The 21,218-nt window shown below is 35.7% G+C and overlaps 1 long non-coding RNA gene across 1 annotated transcript in view; it reads right to left on the reverse strand.

Moving 5' to 3' along the window:
• Positions 1-21,218, reverse strand: part of LOC145682901 (uncharacterized) — a 955,736-nt gene that overhangs the window by 81,206 nt on the left and 853,312 nt on the right. The gene's annotated exons all lie outside the window — the stretch shown is intronic.

Here is a 21,218-nt window from a genome sequence, read left to right on the forward strand (position 1 = left end):
TCGGTGACGGAATAATTAACAGATTTAGCTTTAGGTCGACATTTTTTACGCATTTCTTCCAAAACGTTTCGCTAACACAAACTTAAAGTAGATCCAGTGTCTAATACAGCCGGATAAGGTGTTCGACAAATGAAAACCGCCATTTGCAATAAGTAATATTGATTCCCCGTTTCAGTATTCAAATACATAGAGCCTCCTCGTATATTGCTACTTTTATAAGGACATCTATTCCACGAATGATTATTACTACCGCATGAATCACAAACTAATCCTGCCCCTAAACTTTTATTACGATTTTGTTTTGTAATATTACGCACACCAGTATTTGAAATATATTGATTGTTTGCTATTTTTTTATAATCTGAAGCATACCGCCTATGCATTTCACAGCTTTCGGCGAAATCAAGAAACTCATAAACAGTATTAGGTAAACTAGTCAAAAGCAACAAATCCCGAATCTCAGGTTTGATTAAGTTAGAAACAGTATGACAAAATTCCAAATCTGACATTTCTAAATCCATCAGTTGCAACACAGATATCTTATCAGGGAGAAAATTTAAAAGAGATTCATGTTCTTTCATTACTCGAAACATTTTGTTATTATAAAACTCAGTACGAACAATAGGCGAGATAAACTTTTCCAAAATACACCTAGAAATATATATTTCCAATCGGTGGTTAAACTAACCAAACGTTGCATTTCTTCATAAACTTGATCTTTGCATTTACATGGACAGGCAACCAAAATCGCTTCAGAAGTGCTAAATTTCTTTCTATCATTTCAGTTACCTTTAACAAAAATTGGCACAAAAGAATGCCACTATTTTCATTCACAAGTGGTAGGTCACTAATGTGAATCTCTGATTTATAAATACTTTCAGAAAATATCTTCGTAAAGTTACATGTAATAGGTGGTTTATTAACTCCCAAAAAAGACGAATTTGTGCCACCACACATCCAGCGAAGTCAAACAAATCTGAAATATCCTGATTCTGAGTGGCCACTCTAGCTTCTGCGGTGGGCACATCGTCAATCTATACCAAAGAAGCAACCGGTACCTCGTTACCCCCCGGTGGGTTACGCACAGGTGAGCAGCCTGTGTATTGTCTACCGAAACGAGCCGCTAAATTCATTATTATTTTTAATTTTACGTTTAAATATAGAATTTCTAACTAGAAAGCCGAAAATGGTCATAAACGTTTCACAAACACATAATACTAAAATCTGTTAAATCTTTAACACAGTAGAACCATTTCCTCATGCTACATATATAGTAGCTAATATTCCATACAACAGGTTTCTAGAGAAAAACCAATTTATCATGTATTTTATCATTACTGGAATGATTTTTTTACGTAGTACATTCACCAAACAATTAAGGAATCAAGATGCATTCTAACTGTCTACGTCACTAACAACTGACCTTATCCAGATCTAATAGGATATCTAACCAATAACCAAGGACCGAACCTAAATTGCGCTAACTACTTCAATCCTTTCGGACCGAACCTGCGCTTCATTGATCCGAACCAACTCTCATAATTATCGGGATACAATCCAACACATGCAATAACCGGCATTTGCCTTTGTGAATCTTGTAACGTACTTTATTATGTTTTTCTCGTGAGGCCTCAAAATGAGACTAGAGGAAAGTTTTGCTAGGTTTAATAAGGTTATACTGCAGCAAAAAATGTGTAGGATGCAGTTTCTAAATACTTTCAATATCAAAAGGACGCTTCAATTTTAACATTTATTTTGAACAAATTACATTTTGTAAATCCAACAAACAACAAACTTTAATCAGAGCCATAACGACAACGAAAAAAAATCAGTCTGAATACCACCGAAAACGTCCATTATTCGATGTATTGTTTATTTCTATACATTTTAACAAAAATTAGAGAAAATCCTCAATTTAGAGGTTTAATTTTGTAATAATTATTTTTCCAAAAGAATATTTTTTATGCCAATTCCCTAAATTTCTACTACTTATTACACTAATAGCCCATATTGCCATAAGCAATAAGGCACTTCTAATCAAACCAAAGATCACAATAACAGCTACAAAAAAGAAACAAACTTTGTGGTGGACAAACACCGTGTGCGTGGGTTTTCTCGGGTTTTTCCCGCTTCCTCCCACTTTCTTCATTCCACCATTTCATTCATCACTCATCATCACCGTCTCCTTTAGCCTAACCGGCATAACCGTAGGACGTGAAACTCACAGATTTCATTTCATTTTCAAAACAAAACAAAAAGTAAGTAATTATGATTAAAGATAACCCATTACTATATGCTAATATGGACTCAATACAACTTACAATTTGATTATCAAATCATGTGCTTCTATTAACACCACATCTCATCCGAAAGATAGAATTTCCTTTTTTATGTTGAATTCACGTTGAATCCACAAAGGCAAATGCACCTGCCTCTTGGCTAGGCTGCATCACGTAAGTTCAACAAATTCATACTTTAACCGCTACCACTATCTCTTTGAGTCCAACAGTAACAGTCTATCACAGGAGACCCCAAGCGGTGAAACTGATAACTATTTAACTCACGCTCTCACTTCATTTCAGCGTTGCCAGATCTAGCATAATGATGCTAGATGTAGCATAATTTGCATGTCTTTAGCATCTAGCATCTTGCTTTTAGCATCCTGCCCAAATCTAGCATAATTTCAGGAAGTTTATCAAAAAGCCGTAAAACCTGGAGATGAGAAAGAAGTTGATCGTGGGAAGAAAAAGAACGGCAGAAATGTATCCTCTTCTATTGATTCATAGAGTCGGTAAACCATACAGGCAGTCTTATTTTCCGAAGTAAGTTAGAAACGGCTTTGGGCTTTTTTTTGTGGTTCCACCCAGGGTTTTCTAATCCTTTAACTGCGAGGGATGGGCGGAGCTATCGGGCCCATTCCTCCCCCAACTTTTTGACACCTTCCCCATCTTTATTTCTGACTTCATGACCATCTTTATTCCTGAAATGAAAGGTCCGAGACTGACCAAAAATCTGCCTCCCCCCCTCCAGGCAGACAACTCCCAACTCCGCTTATGCTGCGAGGTAATTTTCTTTCAAAACATGTAAACAAACACTTTACATTCATTTGTACAATATATACGCCATTGATTCTGCCAACGACTGCGCTAGTTTAGATGAGTTAAAGCTTTGGTGCGCGAAGTATTGAGTTCTATCCACGCATCCTTGCGCTCTGCGTATTTTAAGTTACGTTATCGTATCTCAACTTCGTTTTGTTTTCTTTTAAAACTCCTGAATTAGTAATTATTGGGATCTAGCATAATTTGACCGAATCTAGCATGATTTTGATCAGGTTTTGGAATAATCCCGAGCTTTGAGTCTGGCAACGCTGCTTCATTTAAATGTTCACAAACCTACACTTTTCATTTCATTTTTTTACAATATTCCGTTACAGTTGGAACTACGATTTTCATGCGCAATAGTGCAATTCCAACTAAATTAGAACTCCGCATCACCATCATATTTGTGTATGTGTGTGTGTGTGTGTGAATAACCAGACTTACGCTATATTGTTAAATGATAGTGTTATTTTTATCTCTGATCTACTATGCTGTCATAGGTTATCTTGAAAAACTACACAGCTTTCTGCTGTTCATAGACGTTTACAGGAACCGGAACAAGAACCGTACAGGTATGGAATATTAGAAGCGATCATAAAAGGAAGGAAATTATTCGTACTCTTCTTTCCCAGTAAGAAATGTGGTCGTTAAAGGCTACTACATCTTGTCACCAAAATTATCTCATATCTGCTACGAAAAACTACCATATGTGTCACCACCCTACTTCCACTCTACTACTCCCCCTTGTTGTGCTGACTCCGCTGTTGTGGGCCCTGCAAATATGTCTGATCCTTTGTTTTTTAAATTGCTTCCATTCCTATTCGTCTTGCCTCGAAATTTCACACCCAAGATTATTTCATTTCATCTTGTGCTATAGTGCCTTGGCAACGTTGCATTTTTTTTATTATTGGGTGCTGTACCTTAGTCAAGATTATACATTTAATCCGATTACCAAAATGCCACAATTTTAGATTGATAACCATACTTGGGAATCAAAATGCCCTCTTATATTTTTTTATATCTTCAACAGTTATCGACATGGAATATGGTAAGGGAATTTTGATTCGTTCGGTATATACAGATATGTTAGTTCAAGTGTAAAGTTGGATAATCATCTTTGCATAATCTATATATATAAAAGAGAAGGTACAAATCCTTTGTTAGCTCATCACGCTAATACGGCTGAACCAATTTCTTTCATTTTTGGGGGGTTATTAAGATTTGGACCCTAGATGGTTTTTATCATATCACTTTAATTTTCAATTACCAGTGTCTTGAGATAATTGACCATTCAAGTGTCCATAACGTAGAAATCCTTTGTTAGCTCATCATAGCTAAATCTAACCGTATTTATATGCAACCCACATGACCGTGTCACTCGGCGGGTTAACATAAATGACAGGTGATATAATGTTAACATTTACTGCATCTATGGTTTTTATCATATCACTTGAAAGCGAAAAAGTAAAAATTATCTAAGTAACAAAGTTTATTGCGTTCCGGGGTGACCCCAGCGAAGCGGGGTGAACGCTGCTAGTGTTTGATATTAACAATGCAATACAATAATTGAAATTAGATAAAAGTGAAAACAAATTTTTTTCGCAACCAATCCTATAAACCAAATGACATTTTTGAAATAAACAGCACTATTAAAATATTAAGGTTCACAGCAATACAAGTTAAAGAAAACCAAATATTATAAAAAATTGATAAACTTGAAAAAAGGCCTCTCACAGTGGTACATTTTCCTAAATTCCTGTCCAAAGCCCTAAAATAAAATCATTAACTTAGCTTTCAACGTTGTTATAAATTGAAGAGGATTGATGTGGCTTTCAACTCTTGTTTATCTTATCTCTTTTGCGGAAAATACGGAGCCAGAATAATAATCTAAACATTAGGGTGGAGCGATTTTATTTTTCGAAATTCAAGTTTGGATATGGGGCAAAAGTTGCATCGTATCGTAGTACTTTACCATAGGAAATTTCAATTCCCTAAAGTCATTTTTAGCCGGGGCGCAAGGAGCGGCGGATCCAGGACCGACTTCTGGGAAGGCGGTGGGTTTTCATACTATTACTTTTAAGGGCTCCAAACTTTGAGATGTTTTTTATTTATATATATAAAACAAAAATTTTCTTCTCGGGGTGGGCTATTGCTCCGATCGCTCGCCCTCGTGGAATCGCCCCTAGGCGCAAGGGGCTTTAAATTTGAAATTTTGCAAATCAATTTCCGTTTACTACGTAAATATTTAGCAAATCTTCGCTAAAAGTAGACTTTAATTTGTATTGTGGATAGAGGAAAAATATGCACGCTTTGCCAATAGAAAACAACATAAATTTTTAATTCTCTAAAATGATTTTTACCTGCGGTGCAATGATCCTGAAACTTGGAAATAAAAAGACGAAAAGTTATCAACCATAAGCATTTTGCAAGTTTGTCATAATGAAACTTTTTGCTATTTAATAAGTCTTCCAATATGCTACAATGAACTTTTGGCAGTATTGTTAATAGTTCAATAGTATGGTTGGTGGTGACACTGACGTAACTAGGGAGCTTGTGCCCGGAGCACCAATTGTGGGGCGCAAAACTGGGCAAATAATTATTTTCACTATAAAGCAGGGAAAGGAATTTTAGCAAAGTAAAGATCATAATAAAAGCCTCAAAAACTTAAATAGGCAACAACGATTCACTAACCTTAGGATCATATCCATTGATCATAAGTTAGTTGAAAGTTAGGTTTTGAGGACATTATAAAACTTTTTCATCCAAAATAGCCCGTAAGGTTAATTTTTAGTTAGGAGATTTTTAAAATGTTCAAGTACACTCGAGGCTACAGCTTGATTTATTTTTCACAATGAAATATTCTAATATAAAGCAAAAGACTGTTCATTCATTCAACACACCGCGATATAATTCCAAAAACATTGCGATTTGCAGTGATTTGTTTAAGATTGTAAGAATGTGTCGAGCATTCTACTCTCAGATTACACAGGTCGACGTTTTTAAATTTTAGAAAAGTTACAGAACAAAACTGACTGATTCTGACTAATTTTAGGTTCCTGAATGTGAACAAAATATCCATTTTATTGTATAAGCTTGCATTTTTGTGAAACACATAGTTTCTAGATTTACCATAACAGGGAAAATGAGCTTTCACAAAGTGTGCTGGAGAATGAGTTGTTTGCGTATCGAAACGGAATCAACTTCATTCCGACAGTTGGTCAAGAACGACATTCAGTTTTAAAAAAAAATCTTTAAATTAATTTATTGAATCAAACCAGTTAAAAAGACTATATATTCTGTTTGTGTATTTGCACTAATATTCTGTTAGTGTAGGCCTATTAATATTTACATAAGTAGAGTAATTTATAAAGTCTAATGTTTAGAGGTGCAAATAAGACAATCTGCTATATTTTTTCTTGTATTAAATTTGGGTTCTCTCTCCTCGCCGACAAGCAATAGTCCCCCATCATTTCTGGGTCCAAACGTCCTTGATATCGAGTTTCTAACGTTCTTATATAATGGTAAAACCGTTCTCCCATTTCCTCGCTTACATCTGCAAGATTTTCTGGAAAGAAGTTGAGGTGTGAATGCAGAAAGTGGATTTTCAAACACATACCACACCTTAGAGCTTCATATACGACCAGAAGTTGCAGCATCAGAGCCTCGTAATTTTGATCTTTCGTTTTGCCCACGACTTGAACAAAAGTACACCAGGCATTTAACTCTCTTGTTTAAACTCTGTTCAAACAATTCGTCATGGATAAGTTTACGAATATCAGGTTCTGAGAAAAATCCTTCTTTTAATTTACAATCACTTAATTTTGGAAAACACTGTCTAAGATACTTAACTTCTTCACCCTCTTTGTCCATATCTTTTACGAAATACTTCATTAGGCCCAACTTAATATGAAGAGGTGGAAGACGGTTACGCTTACGGTAGACTAGCGGAGTCCGGTTACGCGCTATGTGTCTTCCTTTTACTTACAGGAATAATGCTGTTGTTTGAGGTGGCAATTCATCAAGTATAAAAGGTGGAAGGAGTTGGTAAAGGCACTCTCATGTTGAAAGTACACATGTAGGCCTACATGAAAGACAATATTTCAATATACACTTTGTAATATATTTTTATGACAAAACTTGGTGTATATTTTCGGGTCGCAGACATAAGCTCACCGGCATTAAGCTCATCGGACATAAGCTCATCTATGTTAATGCAAAAGCGGACAAAAGCTCCCCGGACATAAGCTCACCACTAATACTACATTTGTATTATAAGATAATTTATTCAACAAAGAATACAATAATGATAACAAACTACATTTATAAGTTAACTAATTTATTTGCAAAGGAAAATAAACCTGAATAAAATAAATAAGCAACGGAAAAATGACAGACGGAAAATATGACAGAAATGAAACTAGACTTTGAATATTAATATGAAGTAGATTTTGAATATTAAAATATAAACTGAAAACAGATCTGGACAATCAAAAGAATACTAGTAAGATTTGAAACTTTTCTGGCGGCGTATATGATTAAGTTCTTCTCGGGCAATCAGCCAGGGGAAAACTGGTGGATAGGCCAACGTTTCGAGAACTGTCATCGTTCTCATCATCAGGGCAATTATGTAGAGATCAGGGGATGTAAGTAATATATACTCTGGACTGGCGAAAATGCTGGTTCCTGTTTGGCTGATTCCATCTAAAGACTGGAGCTGTGGTTGGCTGGCTATGTTCCGTAGTCCGTGGTACTGATCAGCTGAGGGTTATCTGGATGTTTGTGTGTCGTTTTCTTTGCAGCGGTACTTATGACCGGGTTCCACAGGGGGCTGGGTTGAAACCAAGTGTCTCTATTAACGTTGTTCGGTCCATGAACTATGGCAAGAGATTCATGAACTATGGCCATAGTACATATTACTTGCATCCGCTGATCTCTACATAATTGCCCTGATGATGAGAACGATGACAGTTCTCTAAACGTTGGCCTATCCACCAGTTTTCACCTGGCTGATTGCCCGAAAAGAACTTTATCAAAATAATAGTACTTCCTCTTACTGAAGAAAGCAATCCAACTTCCTCCCCTATGCTGATACTTTGCAGGAAATTTTGCAGTACAGAAATATTGGTAAAGGAAATTTTGGTGAAAGGATATCTCCTTGTCATTTTTTTCCATACTGGCTGAAAATATCTCAGATATATCTAATATGCTTTAGAAAATGTATGCTGGGTATGAAGATTTATTAAAATCTAGACTTTGACTAGTAGTAGACCAAAGTCAGTAGAAAGTAGTCCGGATGTTTAAATGTGGGCTTTAACTACTAGTAGTCCTAGTTGCTCAATATAAAGTAGGCTAGATAATTAATGTTACATAGTAGTTATCAGAGATCAGAATCAAATATTAAGAATGTTGCAGAGTTCAAATCGTAAAGCTGTCATCATACGTGCAGACCAATACGCATCAAATGAATCTCTTTCTTATTTACTAAAAATAAAAAAAAAATCTTATGAAACAAAAAAGAAAGAAAAAGAATGCTTTGTGTTAGGAAATAAAACAGAGATTTATTTGACTGTTGGTCTGCAAGCACGACGGCAGCACTAAGAAGCAAGGCCTAAATACAACTGAGTATGATAAATTCATAAAAAAATCACGAAGTAGAATCACGAATCTTGTTAGCAAAAAAAATTCTATTTTGTAAGTATTGATGCCTAATCATGAAATTATTTTATTGCAGTTCCAAAACTTCCAGTGCCAAAATTAGACCTACTGTCACCCATGCTTAACACATTAAACTTGCAACATCCCTATTTTATTGATATCTGATAGCTGCTAAACGACATTAGTAGCACTACTTTCTACTGAATTATCAAACCTATTTGTAATTGTACTCAAAGGATAGATGTTTATATCCAGGGCATTTTATTATAAGTTCCTTAAAGTCTGCCCACACTCAACTCCGGAATGTCCTTATTATTTTTTATATATCCGATGCATGATATAAGCTCCATTTTCTGCTTAGGAAGTAGCCAAAGCCTAAATTCCAATATTCGATTAATTTTATTACAAGCCCCTCAAGGGAGCTTCTCGGTGAGCTTTTGTCCGCCCTTGTAATGTAAGCCTGCCGGTGAGCTTATGTCCGGTGAGCTTTCTGTGGGTGAGCTTATTTATTTATTTATTTATTTGCCATCAACAGAACAGACATAAGCCCAATTATAGTGTTGGTGTATTACATAATACATTTACAATAGTTTACTTAAACATCGAGTTCATATTACATATGTCAATTTCTTGTTGTGTAAATTCAACAAGGGGTGAATATATTTTTATGACAAAACTTGGTGTATATTTTCGGGTCGCAGACATAACCCTCTCATGTAGTATGAATTACCCTCCCCCCCTCGATTAACCCGCCGTGCTTTTCTGTTAGAATTTAACGATAAATTTTCAGCAGTTCATTCGGTTTCGATAGAACATGATGTACATTTCCTTTGACTTTTTTCCGTCATCCCCATTTCTTGGGATTAAAATCCTCAAGAACGAGCGGTGAATTTATCCCCCTCATATAGTATGGATCACCCTCTTCCCCTTCGATTTAAAAGTATTTTTCTCAATAATTTCCGTTACAACTGTTCGATTTTAGTGTAATATGTCGTATATTTTCCTTAAGGGTTCACAATCATTTCCACTATTTCGAATTGAACTCAGTGAACTTATCTCCCTCCCACCAGGTTTTTATGAATAATACTAGCTGAAATATCCATTCTTCGCATGGGTCAGATAAAATTTCTAGATAAACCAACTGAAAAACGAAAGAAAAAATATCGTTCATTTTCTACTACTATTACGAGTCTCGGTAGACACCCCTCTGAGACCCACTGATTCGAAGTTAAAAGACAAACTCATCGCCTTTGTCTGGGACCTGCACCAAGGTACTCGTGACTAAGAGTGGACCAGACGAGTGGACAGAGAGTTACCAAATTTTATTCATGAGTACTTTGGTCCAGGTCCCAGACCAAGGCGAAGAGTTTGTTTCTTTTAAATTCGAATCAATGGATTTCAGGGGGGGAAGCGTCTACAGACATGTAAATACTAGTAGACATCTAAAAGCATAAATAAATAAGTAGGGTGTTGTTACTTGGCGCTGTTTTTTTTCCTACTGCGCATGCGCAAACCCTTGACGCTGATTGGCTGGCGCAGGTCACGTGACCCCGCCCCCTTGGTCACGACCCTTTACGCTGATTGGTTGGCCACGCCCCTTGACGCTGATTGGCTGGCGACGGCCACGCCCCTTGACGCTGATTGGCTGGTACCGGCCACGCCCCTTAACGCTGATTGGCTGCCACCGGCCACGCTCTTTTACGACCTCCATTTTAGGAGTATCTACTGCGCTGATTGGCTGGCGCCGGACCCGCCACCGCGCATGCCACATAAGATTCGTTCCCTTTTATGAGCACTTTTAACATAGCAGAAATTACACAGAGACCACGAACACATAACATAGCACATATGACACAAGACTATATAACATAGCAGGGGTGTACTCGTTCCCTTTTATGAGCACTTTACAACCACATAGCAGAGCAGATATCACATTCTTCATCCAGCCATTTAACATAGCACATAGCAGAGCTAATGAAAGAGTATGGTTTATTTTCTTTTACGGGGGTAGCAATCCCCAACCCTCCTCCTTTCTCATCCAGGGCTTGGGACCAGCAATGGCGGAGTTTAAAAAATAATACCATCATACTCTCATAAATGAATAAAGCATAATATCATTAGCATCAATAGTGGTGAGTGAGAATTTGTTTAAGAAATTGTGCAGTGAATAACCAGATGCACGATATGCTAGATATAGAAAACAGTAATGTCCACAAAATTGAGATAAATCACCTTGAATACGTCTATTGTTCCATGTATAATACAGACAGTTTCGTTTTAGAAACCTTATATGATGATGTATATAGGGAGGTATACCATAGCTATCGAAATACTCTCCCACACACATATTAGATATATAAACAGCAACCCAATGTTCACCAGGCTTATCACTAGAATCAGTGTTTATAATTATGGCGGCTGGAAATGTATGAATAAACAGAGGTAACTCATCTGCGGCGTACACACCGATAAAATGATCTTTAGGTAGATTTTGTTGTAGTGCCTCATAAAGTTCAATTGTATTTAACATTTTTTAAAAAGTTAATTAATATATATTTTTCTCTGGAAATCAATTTCTAATTCTGAAGGGAATTCACCATAAATAATTGTTGTTACAGGAGATGGCAAGTGCTTCTTTAAAATGAACCTCTAGGCGTACACTTCCTTGCGATTGTGGACTAGTATGAAATCAAGCACTAGCACTAGAATCGGGAGTTAAATCAAACACCAGTAGAGTATAACCATTAGGATATTCGGCGAGTGAAAAATTATTACATTGATTAGAATAATAAATACCTGAAACTGTAAATAACGTGGAATATGCTTGTATATATAGCTTATTATCAAAATCAGGTTGTAGTGGTTTGGATGGCACAGGCGTTCCATCAACATACAGTGTAAAAAATGACATATTAAAATGCTGAAAATTGAACGGATTTGTCTGATAAGTTCCATTAAAAGCAGTATTACTAACAAAACCAATAATATTACGTTTAGGTACTAGGCCTGAAAATAGATCTGGAAGTGTACTATCCATAATTCCTTGTGGCAGAGTTTAAGTCTTCACTTGCACTTTTGTTATAGGATATTTTACTCTAAATTTAGGAATTTTAATACTTTATTTTGTGCTATTTTAACAGCCGGTTACACATCAATCTTTTTCACAAGCAATGTTGCATCTGTAATTACAACTTTTCCATCAGCATCTGCGTCACCCATTAGACAAAATGTAGGTTTAGCTGGAATTAGTTTAATACGCAGTTGTACACCATTCAGTAAAATTTCTCCTGATTAAATATATCAGCATGAATATAGCCCAATAATTCAAATGACTGACTTAAAGTAGTGAGAAGAAAACGTTGTTTAAATCCTACATTACTATCGGCCACACTGTCCATATGCCCTGCAGTATCTTTAAACCACATTGATGTTTGAATATGCGTTGATTTAGCTTCAGCATTATAATTTAGTAGTTTTTCAATATACGATCGATATGGATATGTATGTGAAGAGTAGGAAATAAGTTGATTTTTTAAATATAATTGCAATTCACTGAACATTGCATTGAGAAAATCATTTAGAGGGCCGATTTTCTTATCGGTAGAAGTTAAATTAGAACCATCTGATTTAGTAATTTTACCTTTAATATAAAACATTGTGTGCATTAAGTCAATATAGTCATCCCCATGACCGGGGACAACAAATTCTATTGGTGCATTATCAGCTATCGAAGCCACAGTCTTATATGGAACTATTTTATTACCTATAATACTGGTTTGAGTGGGTAAACCAGCAAATAAATCTAATTCTGATTTCATACACTCACACTGCATTTTTGTTTCTTACTATTAATATTCACACATGGTAAAATTTATAATACCGTATTACGTTTGCGAAAATGTAATTTTACATATACACTGCCATGTTGAAAAGGAAGTGGATTACCTGTACTATCTCTTAAATCAATAATAATTTGATCAAATTGTTTACGTTGCACGGGGACATAGTGAGGATTGTCAAAAATATGTACATTATTAACACTATACTCTGTAATATTTGTATTTATAATACGTAACAACGGAGCTACGGTGTCACCCACCATTTATGGTTCTATAATATCACTATAAATATACATAAGTGTAGGTAGCGATTTTTGTAAATCAGGTGGATAACAAGCATGATGCACAACTGCAATATCTTCTAGTTGTATGTGATCAAAGCCTAGTATTCTGGCTAGTTCAGGAGATAGACGTACTTCTATATGCTTCTCTTGATCTTTTATTACTCTACTGACTTCAATTCGTTTTACTGATGCTTTAACTTTTAATTGTAAATTTAATATATCACTTTTATGATTAATTTGAGATAGAATATCATCAACATTATAATAGTGTCCTGGTAAGATTTTAGTTATGTTCCAGCTTTTTGTATTCATGAGACGGTAATAAATATTATTAGTATATTTGGAAACATTCTGAAATGAATTTGAATAATGTACTTCAACAACTGCCGTCTCCCACTCATCTTTCTCTAGCACCAATGGATGATATAATTTGGTAGTATAACACGACAAAGTATTTTGTGGGAAATACTACATAGAACTGTTACTCGGTAACATAAGATAAAAGCTAGTAGTACTCTGTTCCATATTAATCAAAAATATCACTCTTCCTTTTCTTTTTATCACCAGTCTTTGCAAAATGAACTTTTTTTCTTTTTCTTCCTGATCCTTCCAAAACTTGATTTATTTTATTTTGAGCTTTAGTTTTTAAATTATTTTGAGCTTCTTGCCAACGTGATGTTAAAGCTTCATCAATAGGTCTATTATCACCTAATACATCTCCAGCTACATTAATTCTTGTACGTAACAATTCTTTACCAACAGTTTTTGCTCCTTGTTTAATTAACGGAAATACACTTCGAAATAAACCACCTAAAAAACTTCCAATATTATAACCTTCTTGATATGGTGCACCCCTATATACGTTATAACCACCTCCTGCTTGGTGCGTATAGTATTTAAAGTATGGATCATTCATTATTATTTTTTCCTATATACACAAATATAACATGTCGTTTATAATATTGTATTGTGGCTAAATGTTTTTTAAATGTGACACAGGAATCCATGAATTAAAGGAAGGGGGGTTTCCCCGCCAACGAACAAGTACACGTTTACCTTTAACTTCTAAAATTTCGTCTATTTCATAAACTTTAGGCAGAGGCACTCCTTGTAATTCCTCTTCGTAAAATGTACCATCAATTACTTCACCATTTAAGTCCTCCAACACATAAACCACTTTCTTTTCCTTATGTATCACATGTTTTATTTTAAATATTTCTACAGTCCACTTTTCTTTGTACCCTTTTTCAAAATGCCGTTTTGCTTTAGTAATGCGCACAGTATCACCATTTTTATATTTTGTAATGTAAGTATGTGGCATCGGTTTTATTAATTTATTCCAAACTTGTTGAAAAGTGTCTTGGTTTACACTGGCGGGTGGTAATTGATGAGCTCTATGTGGTCTAGAATTATATGCCTGAACAAGTTTCGATAGCACATCTATGTATCGGTAAGTCTTCTTTGCTGTAAAATATTTCCACATTCGTTCTTTAAGAGTTTGATTAAAACGTTCCACTACATTTGCCTTAATATCGGAGTTTTGTGTTGTGAAGAATTTAATATTTTGCTTTTTTAAGTATAACTGAAATGGTTTATTAACAAACTCTGTACCTTTATCTGTTTGTAGACGTAAGGGTCTACGACGGGTAGATGCAAATATTTGCTTAAATGCTTTTATAATGTTTTCAACAGTTTTTGTACGTACATGCACAGCCCATGCATAACGACTAAACAAATCAATCACTGTTAAAATATACCTATTGCCATCATTATACTTCTGCAGACTGTGCATATCGTTTAAATCAGCTTGCCACTGATCGTCAATATTGAACACTAAATAGGGATTACGTGGAAACTTTCTACGTACTGGCTTATGCAGAGTATAACTCGACTGTTCTTTTACCCACTGTTGCACTTTGTGTAAAGGAATAGATTTCTTCACAGCTCTCCATAATGACGTAGCAGTTGAAAACGAGGCACGGTGTGAAGGGTTATAAATAATATCGGCCAGCTTCTTCATATTTTATAATCACGCCATCTGTTGACAACTTTACGTTTACGTGGTGGCTCCTCTTCGTCTTCCTGTTTTGGATCAGCAGCAGCGGCAGATGATGATGATATCAGCTTACGAATATATTCTTTACGCTGTGGGTTGCCTATATACTCTAAAGGTATATTGTATTTTGCTAACAGTACAGCAAAGGGTTCCCAACCTCTACGGGGAATATTTTTCTTGCGACACCTGACAAAATCTGCTATTAGATCTACTATATTAGCTCCAGGAATTAATTTATTATAAATATTAACATTACCATTGTCATCCCAATGAATGTTAGAATTTTTGTTTTAATTTACGCAATAAAGGTCTTGCTTTACGCAGACAATTTTCGGGGAGAGTAGATAGTATTTCATCCTCCCCGTCCTCGTCCTCCTCCTCCTCCTTCTTAGTACCAACACTAGTTGATGCTGTTGCAGTAGGTTTTTGCACAATGTGTAAATATTTTTGTAACACCTCTTTATAGCGTATCCATTTTTCTTCAACACTCATATTTTTATTATTTAAAATATTTTTCATCTCATCATCTAAATTAGATATAGTTTGATATTGGTGCAATTTTTCTGGTGCAATTAAAACAAGCTTTTGTGCATGCTGCATAGTTATTTAATTAAACTAGATAGTATACCTCCAATGATAGGTGCAAGCAAAGCAGTAAGAAACCCACCTTTTTGTACAATTATTCGTTTTTTCTTTTGTTTTAATGATGGACCTTTTTTCGCTAAATACATCAATTCCTTTCTATATCTTTTTAATCATTTTTTCTCTTTTTTATTTAACGGAACATTTCCTTATAATACGTTATAGGAACATTCACAAATAGAGCGAATTAATTCGGGATCAGCATTTTGTAAAATTGCTTGGCGTACTTTGGGTTTTGCCTTTGCTAAAAGTTTTAGTAAGTGTGCACTCTCTTTGCTAATCATTTTTTGCAGCTATTATATTAAAATTGAGTATTAAAATATATCAGTTATTGAGATTATTTTTTTACTGGTACATAAACATAATTGTAAGAATCTGAGGGGAAAATTTTTGTTCGAACACGATGTTCGTCGGGAGTGCCCTGTTTTAAATCAAAAACCAAATAACTATGAGGATCTCGTGTTGCGTCCTGATAGTCCTCCAGTACAAATTTTGTGTTACCAGGATATAATTGGCGTGCTAGATAATTAATTTGAGCCTTGTCTCTGGGGTTTTTAAAACATATTATATAATGGCAATTTAATGATATGTCTCGCATACCATTAGCTTGATGAAACATATTTTGCGTTATAAAAATAACACTTAAATCTCGGTGGTGGCTGCCTTTAGTAAAAAAGTCAACAATTCGTGTATCACATTCTCGCATTAAATCATCAATAATTACAAGATGTGGGCCAGCTTGTGCTGAAAAATCATCTATTTTTGGGAGCCCTTCTTTAAATGTACAACCTGAGGATAGAGTTTCATACAGAGGTTGCCACTCACCATAACACCATACTATATTTTTCCATTTTTCGGCATAATGTTTTAAAAACTCTTTTACAAAATATGATTTACCACACCCAGTGGGGCCAGCTATAATACAAGTACATGGGTGTTGAGACTCCATATTCTGATACACCACAAAATAATTATGAATATAATAACATATTATTATTATTACGATTCAAAATGTGAATACTTTCAGCCGGTAGATTCAGACATGTTTACAGTTTTACATAATTGAGAACAAGTAATTATGGTCCGCTGAATGCACGGCAGATGAAGCTGGAGTTTTCGCCATGTACAAACACAGAAATTTACCTGACCATTACTATCGTCATCTGACGAATACCTTTAAGAGTATCTGACAATGATATTTTATAAGTTTGACTAATGGAAAATTGTGTAGGCAATGAAGAATCTGTAACAGCATTAAAGTAGTTTTCAATATATGAATAATATGATAGAAAAGTATATCACTCATCAGGTGAAAGACGAATACGATCATAGTAATTATGTAAAGTGATAATAACGGAAAATTCTCCCTCATCATCGTATGCTAGACCAACACATACCTTTATTTCATTGAATAATAACGATTTAAAATTTGATTATTTTACTCTCTCTCTCTCTCTCTACTTAATTAACCTATTCGTTTTCTTTTATACCCGTAGGGAAGTGTATCAAAATTTTCTATTCGTTTCCTTTTACTAGCAGTAACCTGATAAATTTTATGCGCCTCCGGCTTAGTAATCAATTTATAATCTTTAGTACGTACAATTTGTCGACCAAGAGGAACCCTAATAGAAGGTGAATTATTTAAAATCATATCTTTGATTTGTTCAAAGTTAACATATTTTAATGTTTTATTATTCAGTGTGATTCCCTTGATTTTACATATTGTCTTTGTTTTACCATTAAGAGTGTTAACAACGGAATAGCCGTAACATATGGGACCACCAGCACAACATTCTTCGATATATGCATCCGGACCATATTCCGCCAACTCATTCTTCCATTCCCCTAAATGCACTCCTATTTTTAACTGTGGCTCACCAGGCGATTGAGTGTAAATAATACTATCGGTATCATAATATAACACACGCTCGCCAAGTAAATCCAAATAACGAAATAACTCGAGGCAAGCGTGTGTTGTGGTGTATGCTGCGATTATCACGTTAATATTTTTAGCAGGAGCAATAACGCCCTCATTAACACTCCAGTTGAGCATTCGGAATTTGTCGCCGATTGGAATACACGATTTAACCACAATATTCGGATTTGTTAATTTATCGAAATACTCCTCGGGAGTTTTAATGATAGCGATTTGCTCCATGTTTTCTCTTTGTGCGAACTTACCCCACAGGCTGTTTACTCCTAGCTTTGAAATTCGTTTCTTAGGTTTGTTGCGCTTAATCTTTTCCCGGTCTAATTGGATACCCTCTTTCTCATAATACTCCTGTATGAACTGGTCTTTTTGTTGTTCGGTGACGCATCCTGCAGGCCAACCGTTACACTCGGTCTTGATCTTCATAAACAGGTGAAAATACCGCCCTCTTTCTTTTCAGCGTCATACATTAGAACTTCATAGCTCCATACCTCGTGTTTTTCTAGCACTCTATATCCTTTCTCGACAGCTACCCGCACTTCGTCTACAACCCACACTCCAGTCAAAGCTCTCCCCTTCCGAATGTGAGCATTCTTCTTCTTCATTCAGAGTGTCCGCGCACGTTCGGCATAAGGGGAATAATAATTTTCCACCACTCCGATAGGGCAGCACCGGGTGGTAGAGATTGGCCGGGGGTAATACCGTGCACTTTATTATTCCCTCAAACCCCGAAATATCAGGACACTCGTCATCACCCACATAAACTTTCGGATGACCCACAGGATATTTTTTCACCTTACAACAATAAGGATAAAGAGAGATTATATCGGTATACATGATACGTTCTCCCTCTTTCGCCTTTTTGTAGAGTTTCATGGTGTCGACTCTACCGCCATACAGTGCATCCCGCGGATGAATTGGGCATTTCTTAGCCATGATGTGTTTTTTTACAAATATACTCACCGGCGGGTGTTCTTTTAGAAACTCGCGCCACCGGCATTCCCACATTTCATGCACTATATACCCCAGCTCTTTTGATCGATTAATTTTGTTTACACTACTCTCATAACGCATATTAAAAGTAGTGTATGCGTCATTATATATGGGGTTATCACGGCCTGTGGGGTAACACTCCCGGCACCCGTGGAATAGACACCCCTGGTACTCCCAAACATGTTCTGCACCATTATAGTGCGCATAACCATCCACTTTATACCCACCTCTCACCACAACCTCTCGTCCGTTACCAGAATGCTTCTCTTTCTGTTTCTTTTTCAAGCCCTCCACATCGTAATACTCGATGCCTGGTAAAGCACACCCTATACTCCTGATTAGCTTTTGTGTTGAATAAATGAGGGAAATGACCCTTCGAGACGGGCAAATCGAACGCGTCGCCTAATTTGGACAAATGCATTGGTAAGAAATTTAGACTATCAATAAATTTTAAATATAAATATTCCATCGATAAAATTTTGCACCCCCGCATGATTATTCGCGGCGTCCACTCTTTATGAAGCATCATCGCGCGTAAAATAAAATGGCCGTCCTAACCCTTTGCGTTATGAGCTACAACGACTATTTTATTTATTTCAGAACGGCTTTGTGCTAAATAATATAAAAATTCGACAATGGATTTTTCCCCATAAAATACATGTGTTCTATCGCCGCATACAACACACCGTTCACTCGCACTGTTTTTACAACGGTAGCACACCTGTTGGCTAACTAACAGGTTGGGCTCATGCTCAAAAATCCCACCAGCTAGTTCTTTATCTTGGCGGCACTCAATGTCGTAAAACACTAACAGCCATTTCTGTGGAGTACGCATTCGGCAGGGTTGTATATAACATAAATGCCCTGACAGCATCATATTATTACACCCTGTGCAGAATACTTCCCCACAGACATGGGGATTCCGCCCTTTTTTCACCACGTGGGCTTTGCGACATTGAGGACACAATTTCAGAATATTACACAATGAAGCCTTATGGTTTTTGAGGCACTGAGCCCCATAAAAGCATCTATTGCATTCCCGGCAGTATACTACACTTTTCGTAATTGTGCATAGTCGTCTGTTCCGGCATTTATTGCATAAAGCTTTACACTTCCCCACGTGCCTGTCTTTATTCTGAAATTTTTTGTTGCATTCTTCGCAATAGTAAACACATAAAAAGGCTGCTGTTAGGCTAGTGATGACATTATAATTGTTGTTAATATATAAGAAATTAATCCCTTTCCCATGACCGTGACCCTCAAAAAATATTTTTCCCCCGATAACCCATCATACACTGTGATTTTATAATTCGCTAAATATGCCTGAAATTTTTTTAATTCCGGTATCCCCCCGCCATTCTCTAGGCTAACACCAGCTTTTCACTTAGTTCGGATACATTTTGAAACATATGTTTTGCGTATTGATGGCAATATCTATCTCTTTCTTTTTTTTATCATTTTTATGTTCAATAAGCCCTATAGCTACCACCAGAGCTTGACCCAAACAATAGTATTCAGGGTTTTTAATGACTATAATACCTCTGTTATGTTTTATGTATTCGTTTATGTCAGAAAAATTATGTTTCACTCATCCCATACCAATAGGTAATTCGACGTGGTGAAAATAGAGAATAAAGCGATCTTGATATAAGAATGAAGTATTGGATTGAATTACTTTTTCTAACCCACCCCACACATTTTCAGCAGTCATATTATTAGCAGTTCGAAAAGACAAATAGAATGGTTTATCTGGGTGATTTTGGTTTATAAAAGTCAAACCTACACGATGATGAGGGAGCACACCTCTCATTACATACTGTACCAAATCATTAATGCCGTTTTCTACCCATTCAAGGGGGGTTTCTTCCTCTGGGGGAGGAGTTAATTCAATTGTCAGTAAATTCCCGTTATCTTTAAACTGTCTATAATATTGCTGAGATTCGGATATTATATTAAATCGCTCCATTTTTTGTTGTTTATCTAACGTTTAGAATATTGTAAAATCGTTAATGCTTGCTGTTTTATCTTAATTGTGGTCTTCCAACTATAGAACACCAACTAGTGTTTTTTCTAATAACCTATTATTTTTAACGATCAACAATTATTCACTGTAGCGCTATATGAAAGCAATGCTTATATAATTTTTTTTCTTAGAATATTGTAAAATCGTTAATGCTTGCTGTTTTATCTTAATTGTGGTCTTCCAACTATAGAACGCCAATTAGTATTTTTTCTAATAACCTATTATTCTTAACGATCAACAAATATTGCAAAACTCTTCTCGGAAAAATCAGGTGTTTGCAAGAAAAAAGTAATTGCTGCTGTTCCCACTATAGATCACCAAAAGTGTTTTTCCCAATAACGTATTCTTTCTAAACCTGTAAATAAAGAAAAAGGAATCTTACATTGCACAATCATCCAAAAAACCACCACCGAAAATTTTGACAAAGATAAAAACAACGTATATTTCAAAAAATAATCGGTCTTTTGTGGGGTTCTGAGGAACACTTAAAAATCCGCACCGAAAATTTTGAAAAAAAAAATACTTATTTTTTAAAAAATCGATATTTTGCTTATTTTTGACCGCTGTGACCTCTGGTTTTCTCGAACGTATTCAACACAACGTATATTTCAAAAATAATCGGTCTTGGGTGGGGTTATGAAGAACACTTAAAAATCCGCACCGAAAATTTTGACAGTTAAAAAATACTTATTTTAAAA

Source organism: Thermobia domestica, chromosome 4 (assembly GCF_964235325.1).
Source record: "Thermobia domestica chromosome 4, izTheDome1.hap1.1, whole genome shotgun sequence".
NCBI lineage: Eukaryota > Metazoa > Arthropoda > Insecta > Zygentoma > Lepismatidae > Thermobia > Thermobia domestica.